The sequence below is a fragment of the Megascapheus bottae genome, chromosome 19 (assembly GCF_031878675.1).
Source record: "Megascapheus bottae isolate mThoBot1 chromosome 19, mThoBot2.hap1, whole genome shotgun sequence".
NCBI classification, from domain to species: Eukaryota; Metazoa; Chordata; class Mammalia; order Rodentia; family Geomyidae; genus Megascapheus; species Megascapheus bottae.
The window spans coordinates 29729260-29738370 of record NC_143527.1 but is presented as its reverse complement, the minus strand read 5'-3'; positions in this window follow the sequence as shown (position 1 = coordinate 29738370).

The window sequence follows — 9111 nt, the reverse complement described above, 5'->3', positions numbered from 1 at the left end:
ATCCTGTTCTCTCTCTCTGGCTTCTGGTGGGGCTAGATTGAGGTCGTAGTAGCTCTGTCACAATAGGATAAGGTTCTTTCAGTCTAGCTCCACTTTGAAACATTATAGGGAAAGAATTCTTAAATCTCATTTTTTAAGTACAAAAAGGTCACCATTCAACTTGTCAGTTATAAGTACAATGCATGGTGATAGTATCACCCTTATTACTCATTCATCTCAAACCCACCCATCTTCTCAACTGAATCTTATGGGAAGAATTTGATTGCCTTAGTTTATTGTGGCCAAGGATGAGGTATTGTGTTATGCCCAGATCAGCCCAAGTGTGCACCCTTGTGGCAGAGGAGGGAGATGGAAACATGGATATTGGATATTATCCTGGATTGAGTGGATATTTACTTTGTGTCTGCTGAAAATGATTGATGTTGGAGTTAAAAATCTTTTTCTCAACCGAAATGAAGGTACTGAAAGGAAACAAATGGTACTCAGTTGATACTATGTTGAAAATGAACTATACAGCTTGTGGGTAAAGACTGGAGGGGAACCCTGCGTGAAAGTGAAGGAAGGGATATAATCCTAGTGGATCACAAAGCTGAGCTCTGAGGATTGCAGTTCAAAGCCAGCTCCAGCACTCAAGTCTGTGAGACTCTCATTTCCAACTAATCACCAGAAAACCAGAAGTGGCACTGTGGCTCAAGTGGTAGAGCACTAGCCTTCAGCTGAAGAGCTCAGAGACAGTGCCTCAGCCCAGAGTTTAAGCCCCACAAATGATAATAAAAAAGAAAAACATAAATTTACTTTACCCAACTTATGAAATGTTAACCCTTCTGTATATCATCTTTGCAATAATAATAAAAATAAAGAATAATTAAAACATGTATGATTTTTTTTCAAGTCAGTATACTGAGTCAGATTCCTTCCCTTAACCAGTTGATCATGGAGCTAGACCTGATTTTCCTCTTTCTGTGCCAATCCTGGAGCTTGAACTCAGGGCCTTGACCTGTCTCTTAGCTTTTATGCCCAGGCTAATGCTCTATCACTTGAGCCACAGCTCTACTTTCAGCTTTTTGGTGGTTAATTGAAGATAAGAATCTCACAGATGTTCTTGCCATGACTGGTTTCGAATCATGATCCTCAGATCTCAGCCTCCTGAATAGCTAGGATTGCAGGCATGCACCACAGGTACCTGGCTTCCTCTTTTCTTTTTGAAGACGGTGACTGTGAAAGTGACTCTTCGCCACACACCCTTCTGCAAGCCACCATCGCCAGGACCTCATAAGCTGCCCCCATGACCTTCCTTCATATCCTGATCATCTCCAGCTCACTCGCTGGTAGTTTGCTTTATTCTTCTTCTGTTGGAAAAAAACTGGTAATGATCTTCAAACCCTGATGACTCATGAGGGTTGCTCATGTAGTTATTCTTAGATTTTTAAAAAAAATTTTATTAAAAAGAATGAAATGGCTGTTACTCTATTTAGCACATGAGTTTCTTAATCATAAGTTGCACTTTCTATTTCATCTTAAAAACCAGCATAGGTTAAGATTTGTGGAAAGAGAAATTAAACATTAGACATAGTTGGGGAAGTAAAGCATAAGCTATAATTAAAAAGTTCTGATAGTTGAGAAAGAAAAACACTATAAATGTAACAAATACATTATACCATAAGAATGTCATAATGTCACAAGTCTTTTTTTGGTCAAAATATTGAGTTCTTGAGACATACAAAATTGAAGATAATAAAATCCTAGAATAAGAAATAAAAGAAGATAAGCATAAATAGATAGATATAGTGACAACCTTTGCTTGAGAGTTTTGCATAAAGAAAATAATTCTCGGGAGGGGGGAGGGTAATGGGGACCAAGACATGTGAAAGGGTATCCATGTATGTGAAATAATGCACCTTTTATCTGGCAAATATCATGTAACCCTTTTATTAATTACAATAAAAATATTAAAAAAGAATAATGTTTGAGTAAATCATATCCTACTTGTATGATTTTTATCTGTAAATCTCTCAAATACATTTGAATAATAAAGTTATTGCTATTACTATAAAAAGAAAATAATTCTCAACTAAATATAGCACACAGATTTATGCATTGTTCATTCACTGTGAGCAGAAGTTGTAACAACAGAAAATAGAACATGACAATTTGATAGTTACCCAGAGGACTGAATATAAATCCACAAGTATGTGCATATGTACATCAAATTGATCTATCATATTCAAAACATTTTAAAAAGAAGCGAAAGTGTGATGTCTTATATGTGGAAGCTAGATGTAAAATAGCCCAGAACATGACCTTTAGATAGGACTCTAGACAATCACACATTGAGACCAGAGGAGGGTTGTCTTAGGGGAGGAACACAAGACAAATGCTTCAGTGCCTCTAATCATAGAAACTAATATTTGTCAAAATGAACGCCAGGAAATAGAAGCAAGATTTTTTTGTTTTCTTTTTCTTTGTTCTTGTTTTCTTTGTTCATTTATCTGTCTGAGAATGTAAGGAGTAGCACAGAAATGGTGTAACAAGGGCTGAACACATGTGGCAGTGATTCTCACTAGACACTAGGTTGAAACTGAACTCTACAACCTGTGGGAGAGGAGGGTCAGAAGGGAAAAACTAGGAGAAAAGCAGGGAAGAGGTGATAGTGTTGAAGAAGAAGAAACATACTCATTATTTGACTTATGTAACCCTAACCCTCTATGTCTCATCTCTATGATAATGATTTAAAAATGTGCTCATTGTCTGAGTTATATAACTGTAACTCCTCTATACATCACCTTTATAATAACAATTAAAAATGTGAAAAAAAGAAGTCATTGGAAGATGAGTGGATAAATAGAGCCTGTCCTGTTTATACATTGTAAACTAAAGATAAGATGAAATAGGCGGGGGTGGTGGAGGGATATTACAAGAGAGGAAAAGCAATGGGCTGTCAGCTGCCCTCTTTACCTACTGCCTCCAGTCTGATCTTCCTCCCGGTGTCTGGGTGATAAGTGTACCATAGGCTTACCAAGTCCTGTTCTCTGCATACACATCTAAATGTGCAGACCACTGTGATGCTGTGTGTGTGTGTGGGGGGGGTGTCCTGTGTCAAGAAGCCCTATCTCTCCCTGTACTATTTTCACAGTATGATCTTATATTAAGGTCTTTGATCTATTTGGAGTTGATTCTGGTGCCGAGTGATATATAGAGATCCAACTTCAGTTTTCACCATGTTGATAGCCAATTCTGCCAGCACCATTCATTGAACAGGCTGTCTTTCTTCAATGCTGTGCTTTAGGCTCCCTTATCAAAGATTACGTGACTATCGGTCTGTGGGTTCATTTCTGGGTCTTCAATGGTCCTCAGGCCTGTTCGTGTGTGTGTGTGTGTGTGTGTCTTTATAATAGAGTTTGAAGTTTGGCATTGATATTCCTCCCACAGTTTTTCCTGCTAAGGACTGTTTTTGCTGTTTGGGATCTTCCATTATTCCATATGAAGTTTGGGATTGCTTCTTCTATTTCATTAAAGAATGTTGTTAGGATTTTGATGGGCATAGCATTGAATTTGTAGATAGCCATTGGCAGGGTTGCCATTTTCATGATGTTTAATCTTCCCAGCCCAGGAACATGGGGAGGAGTTCCACTTCCTTAAGCCTGCTTTGGTTTCTTTTTCCAGGTTTTTAAAATTTTCATCATAGAGGTCCTTCACATCTTTGGGTAAGTTAACTTGTAGGTTTTTTTTTTTGAGGCTATTATAAAAGGAATTACTTTCCTGATTTCAGCCTCACTCTTCTCATGGTTGGCATACAGAAAAGCTATTGGGTTTTGTGGGTTTATTTTATACTCTGCTACTTTGCCAAAGTTTTAGATCAGCTCAAGTAACTTGGCAGAGGCATCTATCAGGTTCTTTAAATACAGGATCATGTCATCTGCAAAGATGTGAGTTTACTTCTTTCCCTATTTGGATCCCCTTTATGTTTAACTCTTACCTTATTGCTCTGGCTGGGAATTCCAACATTATATTGAAGAGGACTGGAATTACTGTTTTAATTTTTTCTATTGTTGATAAGCTCATTGTTTTTCTTTTGTTAATTTATCCTTTATTTCAAGGGTAATAGCTGAAAACTTAGAAGACTAGTGGAAGAAATTATATTTTCCTTTCCAAGCTCTAATCTGTATGCAAAATCAGAGTACTAGTTCCTCAGAACACAACCTTACAGCACCTTGAGGATGAAATTCATTAGGATAAGGCATTTGGGATAAGGCTATGCCCCTTAGCTAATTTCCAAATGGCACAGAATGAATACTTTTTGAAAATCTCAGCATCCTAGAATCCTTTCCATGGTCTGTGTTTGGGTTTGGAATCTTGTGACATACCTCAATGCTGTCTGAGATTTGTGGGAGGCACCTAGTATTTACACATTTCTTATTTGTATCATTTAGAAGAAGACTGAGAAATCTTTCAGGAAGAACATATCTTTACAAATATAGGTTATTGCTGTCTTTTTCACACAATATAAAAATTCCCCTCTCCTCCTTCTGTTCAAGCCCAGTGGTCCATCTGCTTCAGAGTCCCATGCTTTTTGGAGGCTTACACCTTTTCCTGAGCTTATTAGCACTTGTCAGTCAGTTGTTCGTCTTTCGTCTCCCTGTCTAATTTAACAGCCAAATGATTGGCTGTTTCCTGGCTTCCCTGTAGGATAATAGGAGCAATCTGTAGACCTCAGCTTAGATGAATTTTTAGCTTCCTGGGTATGTTGTCTCCTGCAGAGGACATGTTTGTGTCAGGGCTCAGCATGATAGATGTGCTACTCATTTTCCCACTGAGAGGACAGGGGCAGGGTGAGTCTTCCGGCCTCGAACCTGGGCCCTTGCTTCCACTTCTGCAGTATAGCTTCTCAACCACAGTTCCACTGGGAATATTGGAAAGCACAGTTAAGAGAGAGGTTGGCCAGAGCAAAATGCATGTAAAACATGTTCTAGAATATAGGTTTTAGTCTTTCTTTCTTTCTTTCTTTCTTTCTTTCTTTCTTTCTTTCTTTCTCTCTCTCTCTCTCTCTCTCTCTCTCTCTCTCTCTCTCTCTCTCTCTCTCTCCTTCCTCCCTCTTCCTTCTTTCCTTCCTTCCTTCCTTCTTTCTTTCTTTGTCAGTCCTAGGGCTTGAACGTGGGGCCTGGGCACTATCCTTGGGCTTTCTCAAGGCTAATATTCTACCTCTTGAGTCATAGCACCACTTCTGGCTTTTTTCTGTGTATGCGGTGCTGACGAATCAAACCCAGGACTTTGTGCATGCTTGTGGCAAACACTCTACCACTAGGCCATGCCCCCAGCCCTATGTCCTCACTTTTTGTTTGTCACTGGTATGGAGTATTTAATAAATATATGTTCAAGGAATATGTTTGATTTATTTCCACAATTAGAAACAAGGCAACATTTTACATCATGTTTCGTGTGTGTGTGTGTGTGTGTGTGTGTGTGTGTGTGTGTGTGCCAGTACTACAGTACTGGGGCTTGAACTCGGGGCCTTGAGCTCTTGCTTAGCCTTTTTGTTCAAGGCTGGCTCTACAGCTTTAGATGGAGGAAAGAATTTTGAGGATTTTTTTGTCAGTCCTGGGTCTTGAACTCAAGGCCTGAGCACTGTCCTGGACACTTTTTGCTCAAGGCTAGCACTCTGCCACTTGAGCCATGGTGCCATTTCTGACTTTTTCTTTGTATGTGGTCTCGAGGAATTGAACCCAGGGCTTCGTGCATGCTAGGTGAGCACTCTACCACTAGGCTATTCTCCCAGCCCCAAGGACTTTTTTTGTGTGGGGCTGGCTTCAAACTTCAACAGCAGATCTTAGCCTCTGAAACTGGGATTGTAGGTATGAGCCACCAGTTCCCAGCATGTACTGTGCATTTTTAACCACTTCCCAATGCCTGGAATTGAGAAGGACTGGGTTAGGAATGGACAGAGATTTTCCAATCACAAGTTCTTCTATGGAAGTACCCCAAAAGCTCCACCCAAGCTCTAGTTGGTCTTTGAACCTAAGTGTAAAATGGGAAGACCTAAGTTAGAGTGAGATTTAGATTTCAAGTGCTGAATTTTTTGGTAGATCCAGGTTGGAATCTGCTACTAGCTAGATAAGGGAGTAGGAAAGAGATGACTCGGAAAACTGGGGATGCAGAGTTGATGTATTGAACAGAAGACATTTGCGATAAAGGTCAAATGATGTTCTCACACATAAAAATGCTTCCAATAAAAAGCAAAGCACATTTTTATGCTAGAAAATGATGACACCGTAATTGTGCTAGTTTAGCTTTTTGTTTTCTTGCTAATATTACATCATGGAATCACACAAGCGTGGTGAGGAGGGGACAATAAAAATAAGTTATCAATGCACTATTAACTCAGCGTGCTCTTACCTATTAATAAGACATTGATGTCTCCTCTTAAGCGTGTCACATTGAGAAACACTTTCTCATTACCTCCAAGCGGCATACACCAAATGGCTTTTTTAATATACTCATGTCTGTGGATGCTTGGCGCTAAAGACTTGTTTAAATGGTCAAAGATATCCTACTTAAGAAACAGGAAACACTTACATTGCACATTATCAACATTAGAATAGAATCTCATTATCCATTAGCTGGTATTTGTGCGATTTATAACTCACTTTAGATTGAGTTTTGTAGGATTTCATGATCTTTGCCACATCATCAGCTGAAAACGTAGGTGCTATGTCTTTGCTCATCAGTTTGATATTATTAGCTAGGATTATGGCTGTACGTTTTCAAGGCTGCAGAAATCTTTTAAGAGATGCTGCTAATTAACTATTAAATAAATGCTTGGATGAAGTTATCTTCATAACAGATAAGCTACTTGGAAATTGCTTCCAATAAAATGGAATGAGTTAAATTTCTTTCTGGGCATTTATGTTAACCTTTGCCTGTCTCTTAGAAATCTCTGACAGCGCACTAGACATTGTGCTGTCTTTAGACCTGTATTCTCTTGAAACTTTGCAATGAAAAGGAACTGGTGAAAAGACACTCAATTCAATGGCCTGTGGGAATTAAAGATGTTTCAAATGACTATTGATGTTTTCTCTGTTCTTAGACAAACTTCACACAACATGTCTGCTTGTTCATATAGGAAGCAAGAAAACCACATAGAGGCAAGTGTTTCAGGCCACAAAAAGTAAATCACATCATAATTTACAGAGAATTATGTATTCAGTAAGTCAAAAACTTATCTTTTACTGTTTTGAATGAGGAAAGCTATAGAAACATCAAAAATCTAAAAAAAGTTGGGTGTTTTGTATTTTCTCTAATGCTATGACATTATTTCATTGGACTGAAAACTAAATGGAGGCTTCAATTCTAAGTATAAAATTTCCTTAAGTAGGTGAAGGCAAATAGTCTCACACATTTAGTATGTAATAAACATTGATCTTTCCTAAAAAACAAAGAAAAACCCCATTACTAAAAGCAGAGTTTGTCTCCCAAAGCTAAATTTAGTGTTCAATTTGCTTCAATTTATCAATCCAATGACAAAAACATATACTGAATGTAGCCTGGGAAGTGAGCATTTTTGGGAGACCAGAGCTAAGACAAATCAAACACAGGAACTTACGACCCACAGATTTACATTCCACTGGCCCAAAGTTTGCATTCCACTTGAGGAGGGGAGTAGCCCAATAGCACAAATCTGAGGCCAATACTGCCGGCAACTGTGGGGAAAGTGTCAAAATGCGTACAGCAGAAGAGAAAGGCTTCCATAACATTGGGGAAGAAAAGAGCAATTGGCTAAATTTAAACCTATCAACCAACCCGTTCATCTGCCTTTCCACTTACCTACTGCCACACAACCAACAGATTCCACACAAGCCACAGCACCATATTGGTTGCAGTGCAGGGCACAGAAGAATGAAGTCTAATTCCTGACCTCAGAAAATGTTAGGCCCCCCTCTTTCTTCTCAGTGAAAGGCTAACCTGTGTTGGTTCTTTCTCCTGCCACTTTCCGTGGCAAGCAGTGAGGAAGCATCCTTCCTTTCTTTTGTTAATACTGAAACCTTATTGTTTTTTTTGTTTTTGCTTGGGCTTAACATTCCCTTTTGGAAGAAATGAAAACCTGGCTCTTGCTTCCTATAGAAAACTTTACTCCTTCAATATTTCCACCAAGACTGAGTATAAGCCTTTCAAGGTTAAAGTGAAGACATAAATTCTCCTAAATGGACAATCACAGTGACTCACTAACAACACTCTAGAGTTTGTCACTTTTTAAATTTTATTGTAAGTTCAACAATACCTCCTAACATTCTATTCATGATGGTTGTGGTGATTACAGGGTCATCAGTATAAATGTATTTTGGGCTGAAAGTGGTAGAACATGAAGATATTTAAAGCTGTACTTTTGTCTGGAAGTAAGCCTTGAAGGGGGATTAAAGGCTTTGGATAAATTTAGATATGAATTTGGGCATAAAACCAAATGAAGGGGCTGGGAGTTTGGTCTAGTGGTAGAGTGCTTGCCTAGCATACACGAAGACCTGGGTTCAATTCCTCGCTACCACATATAGAAAGAAAAGGCTAGAAATGGTGCTGTGGCTCAAGTGGTAGAGCTCTAGCCTTGAGAAAACCCAAGGACAGTGCTTATTCCCTGAGTTCAAGGCCCAGAACTGGCAAAAAACAAAACAAAACAAAATGAAGATGTTCAGAAAGCCTCTTGATGAAATGAATGCCTTCAACAAGGCTTGGGAAGGCCTTTGGAAACAGAATGCAGTTTGCAATTGTGTCCTTCAGTTAATACTGTCATGTTTATTTGCAGAGAAATGTATAATTTTGGAAGCATGCTGTTTTTGAAACAGATGTATGATAAGTGTGATAGAATATGATAGCACCTTTTTCTAATGGTATTTCTCGACAACAGAAATTTTAGCTCTTCCAATGCACTTAGGTACTGAAGAGCTTTAGGCCTAATATTATTTTTTAAATGTATTTTATTGCTGGGATAATGTATATAGAGGGGTTACAGTTATATTCCTCAGGTAGTTGGTACATTATTTCTTGAACACTGATACCCCTTCTCATGTTTTTGTCCCTCCTTCCCTTCCCCACCCTCTCCCAATCATCTTATTTTTCTCCTTCCCT